The sequence below is a fragment of the Tamandua tetradactyla genome, chromosome 13 (genome assembly GCF_023851605.1).
Source record: "Tamandua tetradactyla isolate mTamTet1 chromosome 13, mTamTet1.pri, whole genome shotgun sequence".
Classification (NCBI taxonomy): Eukaryota; Metazoa; Chordata; class Mammalia; order Pilosa; family Myrmecophagidae; genus Tamandua; species Tamandua tetradactyla.
In genome coordinates, this window is record NC_135339.1 from 1,560,223 (window position 1) to 1,575,030 (window position 14,808).

At 35.2% G+C, this 14,808-nt stretch overlaps 1 protein-coding gene across 4 annotated transcripts in view; it reads left to right on the forward strand.

The window, feature by feature from the left end:
• The window catches only part of ZNF25 (zinc finger protein 25), a 35,395-nt gene that overhangs the window by 5,113 nt on the left and 15,474 nt on the right, over window positions 1-14,808 (forward strand). Inside the window, exon 3 of one of the 4 annotated variants that reach the window (XM_077124490.1) lies at window positions 937-964. The exons of the other annotated variants lie outside the window; for them this stretch is intronic. The gene's annotated coding sequence lies outside the window, so the exon portion shown is untranslated. The remainder of the gene's footprint in view (window positions 1-936; window positions 965-14,808) is intronic. 4 annotated transcript variants of the gene reach the window in all.

Sequence of the window (14,808 nt, forward strand, 5' to 3'; positions counted from 1 at the left end):
TTGATTGTGCTTTGGATGTATAGAGTCTAAGAAACCATTGCCTAACACAAGATCCTGAAAATGCTTCCCTACGTTTTCTTCAAGACGTTTTATAGTCCTGATTCTTATATTTAGGTCTCTGATTTATTTTGAGTTATTTTTTTGTATATGGTGTGAGAAAGGAATCCTCTTTCATTCTTTTGCATTTAGATATCCAATTTTCCCAGCACCATTTGTAGAAGAGACTAGTCTTTCCCAATTGAATGGACTTGGCAGCCTTTTAAAAAACCAGTTGGAATTGTTAAAATAAATTTAGTAGAGTGAAATGCTAGTGATCAATGAAAGGGAGTGATAAGAGATACAGGAAAAAATAAGGGAAACAAAGGCTAAAATATATTGGGTAGATGGAAATACTAGCAGTCAATGAGAGGGAGGGGTAAGGGGTATAGTATGTATGAGCTCTTTTCTTTTTCTGAATTGATGCAAATGTTCTAAGAAATGATCATGGTGATGACTATACAGCTATGTAGTGATATTGTGAGTTATTGATTATGCACCAAGAATGGAATGATCATGGAATGTTCATGTTTGTATGTTGTTATGTTTTAAAAAAAATGAAAAAATTAAAAAACAAAAAATCAGTTAGACATACATGTAAGGATCTACTTCTGAACTCTCAATTTGATACCACTAGTCAATATGCCTATCCTTGTGCCAATTCCATGGTGTTTTGACCACTGTAGCTTTGTAGTAAGTTATTTTGGCTATTCCAACCAAACTTGGTAATTGGCTTTTCCATTTCTGCAAATTTGGGCTGTTGGAATTTTGATATGCTGTTGAAAATTCACCTATTAATTTGTCAGATCTTTGAAGCAAATTCATCTGTTTTGACTAAGTACTTTCTCTTGTTTTATTTATTTTTAATTTTTAACTTTGTTATTTTTGTATGCTGTATAGCGGGGGTCACATTTCATGTTTTTTCCATGTGAGTATCCCATTATTGCAGCACCATTTGTTGAATTTTTGTTTGGTTTAGTTTTTCTTTTTATGTTTGCTTGTTCGTTTTGTTTTTGAGGGGGAAGTGCATGGGCTGGGAATCGAACCCAGGTCTCCTGCATGGCAGGCGAGAATTCTACCACTGAGCTACCCTTGCACCCCCAGCTAAGTACTTTTAAAAAAGCATGATATTGAACAACTTTTGTGTGTGCTTATTTATTATCCATTTGGTTTCTTTTTTAAGTACCTGTTCAAATCTTTTGTCCATACTGTTGAGTTTTGAGAGTTCTTTATATGTTCTGAATATACTTGCATTGTCATATTTGTGATTTGCAAATATTTTCTATTTGTGGCTTCTCTTTTCACTCAGCAGTGTCTTTAACAGAGTGAAAACTTTTGTCATGAATTCAGAATCTTCTGAACCATGAACACAATATATCCCTCCATTTATTTAGGTCTTCTTTAATTCCTCTTTAAATTGTTTTGTAGTTTTACATACTGACCATGAATGTATTTACTTTTATTAATACTTAAGTATTTGATTTCTTTTACTGTTCTTGTAAATTATACTGTTTTTTAAAATATTTATTTCTGCTCGTTCTTTATTAGTATATAGAAATACAATTCACTTTTTTAAAACACTAACCTCATATTCTTTGCCTTTGGTGAACTCACTTATTATTAGTTCCAGGAGTTGTTGGAAGATTCGTTAGGATTTTCCTTATCATTAAACACAATCTATAAGCATACAGTTTTTACTTTTTTCCTTTCTAATCTGTATGCTTTTTTTTTCTTTTATTTAGTTCACTGGGTAGAATTTTACTTTCTCCATTCCAATCTGTATACTTTTTTCCCTTACTTATTTCACTGGCTAGGAGTTTTCATATGATGTTGAATAGAAGTGCTGAAAGTGTACATCTTTACTTTTCCCCTTACCTTAGGGGTAAAAATTCAGCCACTCAGCATTAAATATCATATTAGCTGTAGATTTTTTTCTAAATGCCTTTTATTAGGTTAAAGAAGTTCCTTTCTTTTACTGATTTTGTTGCAAGTTTTTGTGAGTGAATATTGAATTTAAAAAAAGTTTTATTTGAAATACTTTCAAATTTACAGAACATTTACAAAATAATAAAAACTTCATACAGAGAACTTTGACCAACCCCATCCCCCCAGATACCAAGTCGTCTAATTTTAACATTTTGCCACATTTGTGTATCATTCTGTTTATAAATCCATCTATCTCTCCATCTCTGTTAGTCTGCCTGCCTGTTTATCAATCCATTTCCTCAGCATGTGCATTTCCTAAGAGCAAGGGTATTCAGTTATGTAACTACTTGAAATACAATTAACAAGTTCAAGAAATTTAACATTAATAAAATAAAAGAAAGAAATTTAAGTGACATAAAGCTCAGTTCATATTCCATTTTTTTTATATGTCCTTTTTAGCCTTTTCTCCTCTCTAGTTAGACCCCATCTGGGATCACATATTGCATTTAACTGTCACTATCTCTTTACTTCCTATTTCTTTTATTAAATTGTGGGACCACTGTGGAGTATAAACTTTCCATCTTAACCACTCCCAAACATATTCAGTGGGATTAATCATATTCACAATGTTGTGGTACCCTCACCACCTTCCCTTATTAAAACTTCCCCATCTCCCAAACAGAAACCTTATGCCCATTATGCATTAACTCCCCATTCATACTGCCCCTGGAAACCTGTATTTTAATTTCTGACCTTTGTATTCTCCTATATATGTATTTTTGTGTACTATATGGCAGGGTAACATTTCATTCTGTTTCCGTGTAAGTATCCTGTTCTTACAGCACCATTTGTGGAATTTTTGTTTGTTTTTTTTTGTTTGTTTGGAAAGTAAATGGGCTGGGAATTGAACCAGGGTAGCCTGCATGGCAGGCGAGAATTCTACCACTGAACTACCCTTACACCACCCCCATACATTTTTTTTTCTTTTTTTAAAAATTTTTATTAATAAAACCAATCAACACAGAACATGAACATTTTTAATGTATGAACATTCCATACTTTGTATGCAATCAGTGGCTCACAGTGTCATCACATAGTTGTATATTCATCACTGTGATAATTTCTCAGAACATTTACATCATTCTGGAAAAAGAAATGAAGAAAAAACTCATGCATACCATACCCCTTACCTTTCCCTCTCATTGACCACTAGTATTTCCCTCTACCCAATTTATTTTAACATTTGTTCCCCATTATTTATTTATTTTTAATCCATATTTTAAACTCATCTGTCCATACCGTAGATAAAAGGAGCATCAGAACAAGGTTTTCACAATCACAAAGTCACTTTGTGAAAGCTATATCATTATACAATCATCTTTAAAAAACTTGGCTGCTGGAGCACAGCTCTACAGTTTCAGGCACATCCCTCTAGCCTCTCTAATACACCTTAAACTAAAAAGGGGCTATCTATATAATGTGTAAGAATAACCTCCAGGATAACCTCTTAACTCTACTTAAAATCTCTCAGCCACTGACACTTTATTTTGTCTCATTTCTCTCTTCCCCCTTTCAGTTGAAAAGGTTTTCTCAGTCCGTTGATGCTGAGTACCAGCTCATTCTAGGATTTCTATCCCATGTTGCCAGGGAGGTTTACACCCCTGGAAGTCATGTACCACGTAGAGGGGTTGGGGCAGTAAGTTTGCTTGCTATGTTGGCTGGAAGCCCATATGAGCAACAAGAGAAGTTCTCTGAGGATGACTCGCACACTTAATTTTAAGTAGGCTTAGCCTATCCTTTGTGGGGATAAGTTTCATATGAACAAACCTCAAAATTGAGGGCTCCTATTGATTTTGTTGTCCCCACTGCTTGCAAGAATCTCAGGCCTTCTCCAAATGGGAAAGTTTAATTTTCCCTTTTTCTCACCATTCCCCCAAGGGGACTTTGCAAATACTTTTTTATTCACTGTTCAAATCACTCTGGGATTTATTGGGGCTTCACTCTGGACAAACCTACAAAACCTCCTGCCCTATTCAAGGTTCCATATACTTATGGTGTTCAGTTATATTAGGAGATGCACTAGTCAAAATATAAATTTTGTACCAAATAAACCTTTTTTGCTTTAGTTTCACACATAAGTTAAAGTTTTAAAATATGAATTACTATCTGTTTTCAACACCCTGCAATATTGACATTCCTTTGTTCTTCCTCATGCAAAACCTTTTTTTAATTTTTAGTCACTATCATTGTACACTTTAGGCATTCCTAGATTATACCGTCTCAGTCTTTATTGTCTATCTCTCCTTCTGATTTCATTTGTGCCCCCAGCCCTCCTCCCTCTATCATTCTCACATTCAGCTTCATTCAATGTACTAACATTATTGAATTACAGTGAGGTAGTATTGTGTTATCCATTTCTGAATTTTTGCAATCAGTCCTGTTGCACAATATGTGTCCCTTCAGCTCCAATTACCCAGTATCTACCCTATTTCTATCTCCTGATAGTCTCTGTTCTTAAGTGAAATTCTCCAACTTCATTCATTAATGTTAGTTCATATCAGTGAGACCATACAGTATTTGTCCTTTTGTTTCTGGCTACTCTCACTCAGCATAATGTCTTCAAGGTCCATCCATGTTGTTACATACTTCGTAACTTTATTCTGTCTTACAGCTGCATAATATTTCATTGTATGTATATTCAACAGCTTGTTTAGCCACTTGTCTGTTGATGGACATTTGGGCTGTTTCCATCTCTTGGCAATTGTAAATAATGCTGCTATAAACACTGGTGTGCAAATGTCCCTTTTTGTCCTTACCTCATGTCTTCTGAGTAGGTACCTAGCAATGGTATTGCCAGGTCATTTGGCAATTCTATACTTAACTTCCTGAGGAACTGCCACACTGCCTTCCACAGCAGTTGTACCATTTGACATTCCTACCAACAGTGGATTAGTGTGCCTCTTTCTCCACATCCTCTCCAGCACTTGTCGTTTTCTGTTTTATTGATAATGGCCATTCTGGTGGGTGTGAGATGATATCTCATTGTGGTTTTGATTTGCATTTCCCTAATAGCCAGGAAAGTTGAGCATCTTTTTCAAGTGCCTTTTGGCCATTTGCATTTCCTCTTCTGAGAAGTGTCTTTTGCCCATTTTGTAATTGCGTTGTCTGTCATTTTGTTGTTGAGTTGAACAATCTATATATATTCTGGATACTAGACCTTTATCTGATAGATCATTTCCAAATATTGTCTCCCATTGTATAGGCTATCTTTTTACTTTCTTAATGGAGTTCTTTGATGCACGAAAGTGTTTACTTTTGAGTGTTCCCATTTCCTTATTTATTTATTTAATGCTCATGCTGTGGGTGTAAGGTCTTGTGTATAATAGTATACACAAGAAAACCCTATATTTTCTTCTAAAAGTTTTATGGTCTTAGATCTAATGTTTAGGTCTTTCATCCATTTTGAGTTAATTTTTTTTTTTTTTTTTTTTTTTTAAAGACAGAGAAGGAAGGAAGGATAGAAGGAAGGAAGGGAGGAAGAAAGGGAAACATCTTTAAACATTTTCTTGTTTTATTATATTTTGTTTGTTTGTTTGTTTTTTACATGGGCTGGGGCCGGGAATCGAACCGAGGTCCTCCGGCATAGCAGGCAAGCACTCTTGCCCGCTGAGCCACCGCGGCCCGCCCCATTTTGAGTTAATTTTTATATAGGGTGTGAGATATAGATCCTCTTTCATTCATTTGCATGTGATATCCAGTTCTTTAGGCACCATTTATTGAAGAGACTGTTCTGTCCCAGGTGAGTTGGCTTGACTGCCTTATCAAAGATCAGTTGTCCAGAGATGGAGGGTCTATGTCTGAATACTCTTCTATTTGATTCCATTGGTCAGTATGTCTATCTTTATGCCAGTGCCATGCTGTTTTGACTACTGTAGCTTCATAATAGGCCTTAAAGTCAGGTTGTGTGAGTCCTCTGACTTCATTTTTCTTTCTTAGGATATTTTTAGCCATTTGGGGTACCCTGCCTTTCCAGGTAAACTTGATTATTGTTTTTTATACTTTCTAAAGAGTATGTTTTTGAGATTTTAATTGGTATTGCATTGAATCTATAAGTCAATTTAGGTAGAATTGACATTTTAACTATATTTAGTCCTCCAATCCATGATCACGGTATGCCCTGCCATTTATTTAGGTCTTCTGTGATTTCTTTTAGCAATTTCTCATAGTTTTCTTTGTATAGGTCTTTTGTATCCTTAGTTAAATTTATTCCTAAATATTTTATTCTTTTGGTTGCAATTGTAAATGGAATTTTTTTCCTGATTTCCCCCTCAGAGTGTTCATTACTAGTATATAGAAACACTACAGAGTTTTGAGTGTTGATCTTGTAACCTGCCACTTTGCTGTCCTCATTCATTACCTCTAGTAGTTTTGCTGTAGATTTTCGGGTCCTGTACATTTTTTATAGTTAACATGGATCTTACATTTAACATCCTAAATCTATAACAGTCGTGTGTGCTTTGATCCCAATTTAACTTAAATAGTATACACAAACTGTTCCTTTACCTCTGTGTCCTCCAATCTTTCTGTAATTCTTGTCACAGATCCTGTCTATACAAGTCCGAAATCACTGATTTATCATCATATTTATTTTATTTTATTTTTCTGATTTTTAACTTTTTTTATTGTATAGTATAGCATATATACAAAGCAAAGAAATAAAAAAAGCAATAGTTTTCAAAGCACTCTTCAACCAGTAGTTACAGGACAGATCCCAGAGTTTCTCATGGGTTACCATATGATCCTCTCATATTTTTCATTCTAGCTGCTCCAGAATATAGGAGCAGAGGGCTTAAATATTTTTTAGCATCACAATCAACCTTTTTTCTTCTTTTTTTATGAAAAATAATATATATACAAAAAAGCTATAAATTTAAAAGCACAGCACCACAGTTAATTGTAGAACATATTTCAGAATTTGACATGGGTTACAATTCCATAATTTACTTCTAGCTGCTCTAAAATACCAGAGAATAAAAGAGATCAATTTAATGATGCAGTATTCATATTCATTTATTAAATCCTGTCTTCTCTGTGTAACTTCACTATCACCTTTGATCTTTCCATCCCTCTTTTTAGGGGTGTTTGGACTATGGCCATTCTAAATTTTTCATATTGTTAGGGTCTGTCACTAATATGGGGTAGGGAGATGGAACTATCTGATGTTCTGGAGAGGCTGGACTAGGTTTCATGACTTATGTGGACCAGGAAACCATCTGGAGGTTATAGGTTTTGGGAAAGTACTCTGGTGCATGGAACCCTTGTGGAATCTTGTATATTGCCGTAGGTGTTCTTTAGGATTGGCTGGAATGGTCCTGGTTGGGGGTTGGCAGGTTACGATGGGTAGCAAGGTCTACCTGAAGCTTGTGTCAGAGCAACCACCAGAGTAGCCTCTCGAGTCTATTTGAACTCTGTCTGCCACTGATACTTTATTAGTTACATTTCTTTTCTTCCTTTTGGTCAGGATGGAATTGTTGATCCTACAGTGCCAGGTCTGAAGTTATCCCTGAACCATTACATTTTATCCATTTGCCTTTTAGATCCTGTAGAAAGTTAAAAATAGTTACAAACCAAAAATACTATAGTACTGGCTTTTATACTTATCCATGTTGTTACAATTACCGGAGATTTTATTTCTTCATGCAGCCTCAATCTGTTGCCTAGTGTGCATTCCTTTCTGTAGAATCTCTCATAGGGCCATCTAGTGGTGGTGAATTCCTTTGCTTTTGTTTATGTGGAATATTTTAACATCTCCCTTTTTTTGAAAAAAATTATTATTATTATTATTATTATTATTATTATTATTATTATCATTATTGCATGGGCAGGCTCCAGGAATAGAACCCAGGTCTCCAGCATGGCAGGTGAGAATTCTGACACTGAGCCACTGTTGCTCACACCTCCCTCATTTTTTAGACAGTTTTTCCAGATGTAGAATTCTTGATTGGCAATTTTTTGCTTTCAAAACTTTAAATATATCACCCCATTGCCCTCTTGCTTCATGGTTTTCAGTGAGAAGCTGGCAGTTAATCTTACCTAGGCTCCCTTGTATGTGACATATTGCTTCTCTTTTGCAGCTTTCAGAATTCTTTTGCTTTTGCATTTGACCATTTTATTATAATATGTCACAGTGTAGATCTTTTTGGGTTTATGGAGCTTGGAATTCATGGAGCATCTTGGATGTGTATATTCATATGTTCATTAAATGTGGGAAATTTTCAGTTGAATAGTCTTTCTTCCCCTCTCTCTTCTCTTCTTCTGGGACTTCCACAATGTTTGTATTGGTTTGCTTTATGGGATCCCACAGGTTCCTCAGGCTCTGTTCAATTTTCTTCATTCTTTATTCTTTCTTTTCTCAGACTGGATGATTTAAATTACCTTATCTTCAAGTTCATTGATTGTTTATTCTGCCAGCTCCATCTGTTCTGGAACACCTCTAGGGAATTTTGAATTTCTGTTATTGTGTCCTTCAGTTTTTTTGGTTCCTTGTCATAATTTTCATCTCTCTATGGATATTCTCTTTATGTTAATCTGTTGTTTTCCTGATTTCCTTTGTTCATTGTCGATATTTTCTTTCAGCTCTTTGAGCATATTTAGAACATATTTTCTTGAAATATAGAAAATTTAGAGCATATTTTCTTGAAATCTTGTCTGGTATGTCCCAGGTCCAGTCCTCCTCCTGGTGGTTTCTAATGCTTTAATCTTTGCCTTTGCCTAGGCCATTATTTCCTATTTCTTTGTATGTTTTGTGATTGTTTGTTGAAACCTGGGCATTTTGAGATTTTAATGTCTCATTGCTGGAATTTAGATTCTGAGCCATCTAATCCTTAACTTGTATCAGCATGTGTTATCACAGAGCTTTCCTTGACTTTGCAGATTAATCTGTTTTCGTGCTTTCCTTTGGGCTTATCCATACAGTGAATTTAGAGAATAACTCAAGGCCAAAGCTTAGGGGCTTCCCTGATCCTGTCTGTTCATTATTCTTGTCTTGGGCATGTGCTTGTGGCCCAAGGAAGCCCCCCCATTTACAAAGATATGAATGTTCCCTCTAACCTAGGAAACAATGTGCTTATGGTCCCAGGCATTGCACTGTGTGTCCTGAAGCCAGCAGTCCTTTGCCCCAGCAGACACAAATTGACTATTCTCCTACAGCTTTCTGTAGAAGAATTATGAGAATTACCTTCCACATGCGGGACAAGTTCTGAGATGGTGAGCCTGTGGTGGGTGCCCTGATCCAACCCCTCAGGCTGCCATCAGAAGATTGGCATCGAGTACTTGCTCCAAGCTTGTGCAGGAGGGTTACACCGCTACCATAGAACCTGGACTAGGCATGACGGGGGGAAGGATTGGGGGAAGGGCTAGTCAGGGTGCCCTGAGATCTGACCACTTTTATGTTGCCATTCTCTTCATTCAGCACTCACCCAGTTACTGAAATCTTTTAAATGTTTTCTGGGCTTTGAGAAAGATATCTCTGTAAGTTTTTACTGATTGTTCAAATCTTCTACGGGAGGAGAAAACCCTGAAGCATCTCTCTCTGCCCTCTTCTTGATCAGGGCAGGGTCTGTAAATCAATTTTTGCCAAATCTTTTGAGATGATGTGTTTTTCCTTTTTAGTCTGTTAACATAGCCATTTACAGTGATTAATTTTTTTTTTAGTATTTTTTTTTTGGCATGGGCAGGCTCTGGGAATCAAACCCAGGTCTCTGGCACAGCAGGCGAGAATTCTGCCACTGAGCTACCAGTGCGCTGCCCTACAGTGATTAATTTTTGAATGTTGAATCTGCTTTGCATTGTCAGGATGAACCCCAACTGATTATGATGTGTTATCCTTTTTATATACTGCTTAGTTAGATTGGCTAATATTTTGTTGGGGACTTTTACACCTGTGCTCTGAAGGGCATTATTCTGTAGTCAGAATGCTGATAGTTGTTTAATGATCAGATCATGAAGACTGGAAGAGACACGCAGTCTGTGCGTTTACCAGTTTCTATAGCCAATGTCAAGTCTACAAAATGATGCCAATCAGCTTCTTGTTCCTAAAAATTTAAGTCTGTGCTCACAAGTTGGTATGAAATGACAACAGTACATCACTGTAGTTATCTTTTCTGGTAATGTTTTTTTGTTGGGTCCTGGTGTCAGGTAAATGCAGGCCTCATAATTTTGTGGGTTGGGAATGATTCCCTTTTATTTTAATACCATAACATATGTTAGGTATTGTTTCTGCTTTCAGTGTTTCATAGAATTTACTAGTGAAACCATCTGTGCCTAACATTTTCTTTGTTAGAAGGTTTAAAATGTTTCTACTGAGCTGAAATTCATGACATAATATTAACCATTTTCAAATGTACAACTTCATGGCATTTATACATTGACAGTTTTGTTGAAACACCATCTACATAAAGCTACAAAACATTTTCTTCACCCCAAAATAAAACCTCATTCCCATTAAACACTCATTCCTCTTCTCTGCCCCTAGCCTTTAGCAACTGCCAGTCAGCTTTCAGTCTCTATGAATTTGCTTAGTCTGGATATTACACATATTGAAGTGATAAAAACTCTAACCTTTTTTTTTTAACTTTTTTTATTGTACAGTATAACATATATACAAAGCAAAGGAATTAAAAAGCAATAGTTTTCAAAGCACTTCAACAAGTAGTTGAAACAGATCCCAGAGTTTGTCATGGGCTACCATATGATCCTCTCAGAGTTTTCCTTCTAGCTGCCCCAGACTATAGGAGGCTAGAAGGCTTAAATATTTTTTTATCATCACAATCAACTTTTTTTTCCATCTTTTTTTGTGAAAAATGACATATATTCAAAAAAGCTATAGCATAGCACCACAAATAGTTGAACATATTTCAGAGTTCGACATGGGTTACATATTCCACAATTTTAGGTTTTTATTTCTAGCTGCTCTAAAATACTGGAGACTAAAACAGATATCAATTTAATAATTCAGCATTCATATTCATTTGTTAAATCCTATCTTCTCTGTATAACTCCACCATCACCTTTTATCTTTCCATCCCTCTCTTTAGGGTTGTTTGGGGTATGGGCAAATTATATTTTATGTCAGGTTTCTTGCATGTTTTCAAGGTTTATTTTTGTTGTAGCATGTATTAGTACTTAATTCTTTTTATGGCTGAATAATACTCCATCATATCGATATGCCACATTTTGTTTATCCACTCATTTTTTGATGGACATTTGGACTGTTTCCACAGTGGCTGCAAATTTTACATTCCCACCAGCAATGCATGAGAGTTCTAGTTTCTTCACCTTTCCCATCATCTTTTATTTTCCTTTTTTTAAAAAAATTGCAGCCATCCTAGTGGATTTAAAGTGGTGTTTTTATTTACATTTCCATAATGGCTAATAATCTTGACATCTTTTCATGTGCTCAGGCCATTTGTATTTGTCCTCTTTGGGGAAATTTCTATTCAGTTCCTTCATCCATTTTTTAAGTAGGTAATTTGTAAGCGTGAATGCTACCCTTTATCAGATAAATGATTTGCAAATAATTTCTTCCATTTTGTTTTTTTTTTTCCCTCTGTCAATAGTGTCCTTTGATGCTCAAAAAGTTTTTTTTGATAAAGTTTAATATATCTACTTTTCTTTTGTTGCTTATCCTTCTGTTGACATATCTAAGAATCTGTTGCCAAATCAAACATCTATCAGACTTACCCATATATTTTCTTTGAAGAATTCTGTAGTTTGAGCTCTTATATTTAAGTCATTACACTGTTCAAGTTAATTTTTGTACATGGTGTGAGTTAGAAATCCACCTTCATTCTTACACATGTTATTATCAAGTTGTCCCAGTGCTTATAGCATTGAATAGTATATTCTTTCTCCGTTGAATACTCTTGACACCTTTGACAAAAATCAATTGGCCATAGATAGTATATTTTTCTTTCTGATTAATTTTATTCCATTGCTCTAGATTTCTGTTATGCCAGTACCACTTTCTTTTTTATTACTGCAGCCTTGTAGTAAGTTTGGACACTGGAAAGTGTGAGTTCTCCAACTCTGTTGTTCTTTGTCTATATTATATTGACTATTCTGGGTCCCTTGGATTTCCATATGAATTTTAGGGTCAGCCTGTCAGTTGTTGCAAAATGGCAGCTAGGATTTTTTTATAGAGATTGCACTGATTCTATTGATCAGTTGGGGACTATTGCCAATATTAACTTTTCTGATCCATGAACATTAGATGCCTTTCCTATTTTATTTCTCTGAGAGAGATTTTGTAGTTTTCAGTGTACTATGTTAGTACAGTGAAATGTATCTCCTAGGATAAATTTATCTCTAAGTACTTTATTCTTTCTGGTGCTATTGTAGATGGATTGCTATCTTAATTCTTTCTTTGAATTGTTTATTTCTGGTGTATAGAAACACAGTTACTTTTTATATTGATTTTATACACAACTTACTGAATTCATTTATTAGCTGTAGTAGTTTCTGTGGATTCTTTGGGATTTTCTATATATAGGATCATGTCAGCTGCAAATAGACACAATTTTCCTTCCTTTCCAATTTGGATGCTTTTTTGTGCTGGTTTGAAACAATTGTGTACCACAGAAAAGCCATGTTCTTTAATCATCTTTCAGTATTGCTGGGAAGGATCTTTTTTATTGTTTCCATGGAGATGTGAACCAGTGTGGGTGACAACTTTTGATTTGTTGGTTTCCATGAAGATTAATCTCCACCCATTCAAGGTGGGGTTCCTTACTGGAGTCCTTTAAGGAGGAACCATTTTGGAAAAAGTGTTAGTGCAGACAGAGCCCACACAGTCACAGATCTTTGGAGATGGAGAACGAAACCCCCCAGGGAAGTCTTATGAAATAAACAGAGAAAGCTGGCAGATAACATCATGTGCCTTTCCAGCTGAGAAGCCAGAGACCCCAGCAGACACCAACCACATGCCTTCCCAGCTGACAGAGGTGTTCTGGATGGTATCAGCCTTTCTTGAGTAAAAGTAACACCTGTTGTTGGTGCCTTGGACATTGTCATGGCCTTAGAACTGTAAACTCGCAGCTTAATAAATTCCCTTTCTAAAAGCTGTTCCATTTCTGGTATATACATTTTTTATTTATTTCTCTTTTTTTGCCTAAATGCTATGGCTACAACTTCCAGTACAGTGTTGAATGGCAGTGGTCAAAGTAGGCATCCTTGTCTTGTTCCTCATATTAGGGGGAAACTTTCAGTCTTTTACCACTGAGTATAATATTAGCTGTGGTATTTTCACAAATGCCCTTTATCATGTTGAAGAAATTTCCTTCTATTTTTCTCAATGTTTTAACCAAGGTTGTTGAATTTTGTCATGTACTTTTTATGTGTCAATTGAGGTGATCATGCAATCTTTTTTATTTGTTCTATTAATGTGATTTATCACAATTGTTTTTCATATGTTGAACACCCTTGCATTCCTGGGATAAATCCCACTTAGTGATGGTGTATAATCCTTTTAATATGCTGCTTGAATCAGTTTTCTACTATTTTGTACCTATATTCATCAGAGATGAATGTAGTTTTCTTTTCTTGGAATATGTTTGTGGGTCTTTGGTATTAGGATAATGCTGGCCTCAGAGATTCTTAGGAAATGTTCCCTTCTCTGCTATTTTTTAGAAGACTTTGAGGAGGATTCATGTTAATTCTATTTTGAAAGGGTAGAATGCATCAGTGAAGCTGTCTGGTCCTGTTGAAGTTTTTGGTTATTGATGCAATCTATTTTTATAGGTCTACTTAGATTTTTTAAATCTTCATGATTTAGTTTTGGTTATTTGCAAGTTCTAGGAATTTATCTAGATTATCTAATATGTTAGTTAACCATTTTTTACAGTATTCCCTTATGATCCTTTTATTTCTTTAAGGTTAGTGGTATGTCCTTAATTTCATTATTTATTTGTGTCATCTTTTTTTGTTCTTAATCTAGCTAAAAGCTTTTGAATTTTGTTGATCTTTTCAAATAACCAACTCTTTGTACTCTTCATTCTATTATTTTTGTATTCTTTTATTTATCTCTAATATGTTTTAATTTCTTCCTTTGCTCACTTAGCATTTTGTTTATACTTTTTCTAGTTCCTTCAGGTGTGTAGGTTATTAATTTGAGATCTTTCTGCTATATTAATGCAGGTCTTCAAAACTATGAATTTTTATAGTGTTCCCTCTAAACACTAAATTCATTGCATCTCGTAAGTCTTGGTGTGTTGTGTTTTTTTTTTTTTAATTTGTCTCAAGGGATTTTCTAATTTCCCTTGTGATTTCTTCTTTGACCCAGTAGTTGTTTAAGAGTATATTGTTTGATGGACAGCACAATACTACCTAACTGTAATGTAATTATGTTAAAACACTGAATGAAGCTGCATGTGAGAATGATAGAGGGAGGAGGGCTGGGGACATAAATGAAATCAGAAAGAAAGATAGATGGTAAAGATTGAGATGGTATAATCTAGGAATGCCTCGAGTGTATAATAATAGTGAAATGTACAATGTACAAATTTTAAAAATGTTTTTGCATGAGGAAGAACAAAGGAATGTCATTATTGCAGGGTGCTGAAAATAGATGATAATACTTTAAAATGTCACCTGATGTGTGAGACTAAAGCAAAAAATGTTTGTTACGAAATTTATATTTTGACTAGAGCATTTCCTAATATAACTCATGTAGATAGTTTGATTGAACGTCCTAAGTACTTGGGATCTCAGGTAGGACATGAGATTTTGTTGGTTTGTCCAGAGTGATGCCCCGATGAATCCCAGAGTGATTTGATCAGTGACTGGAAAAGT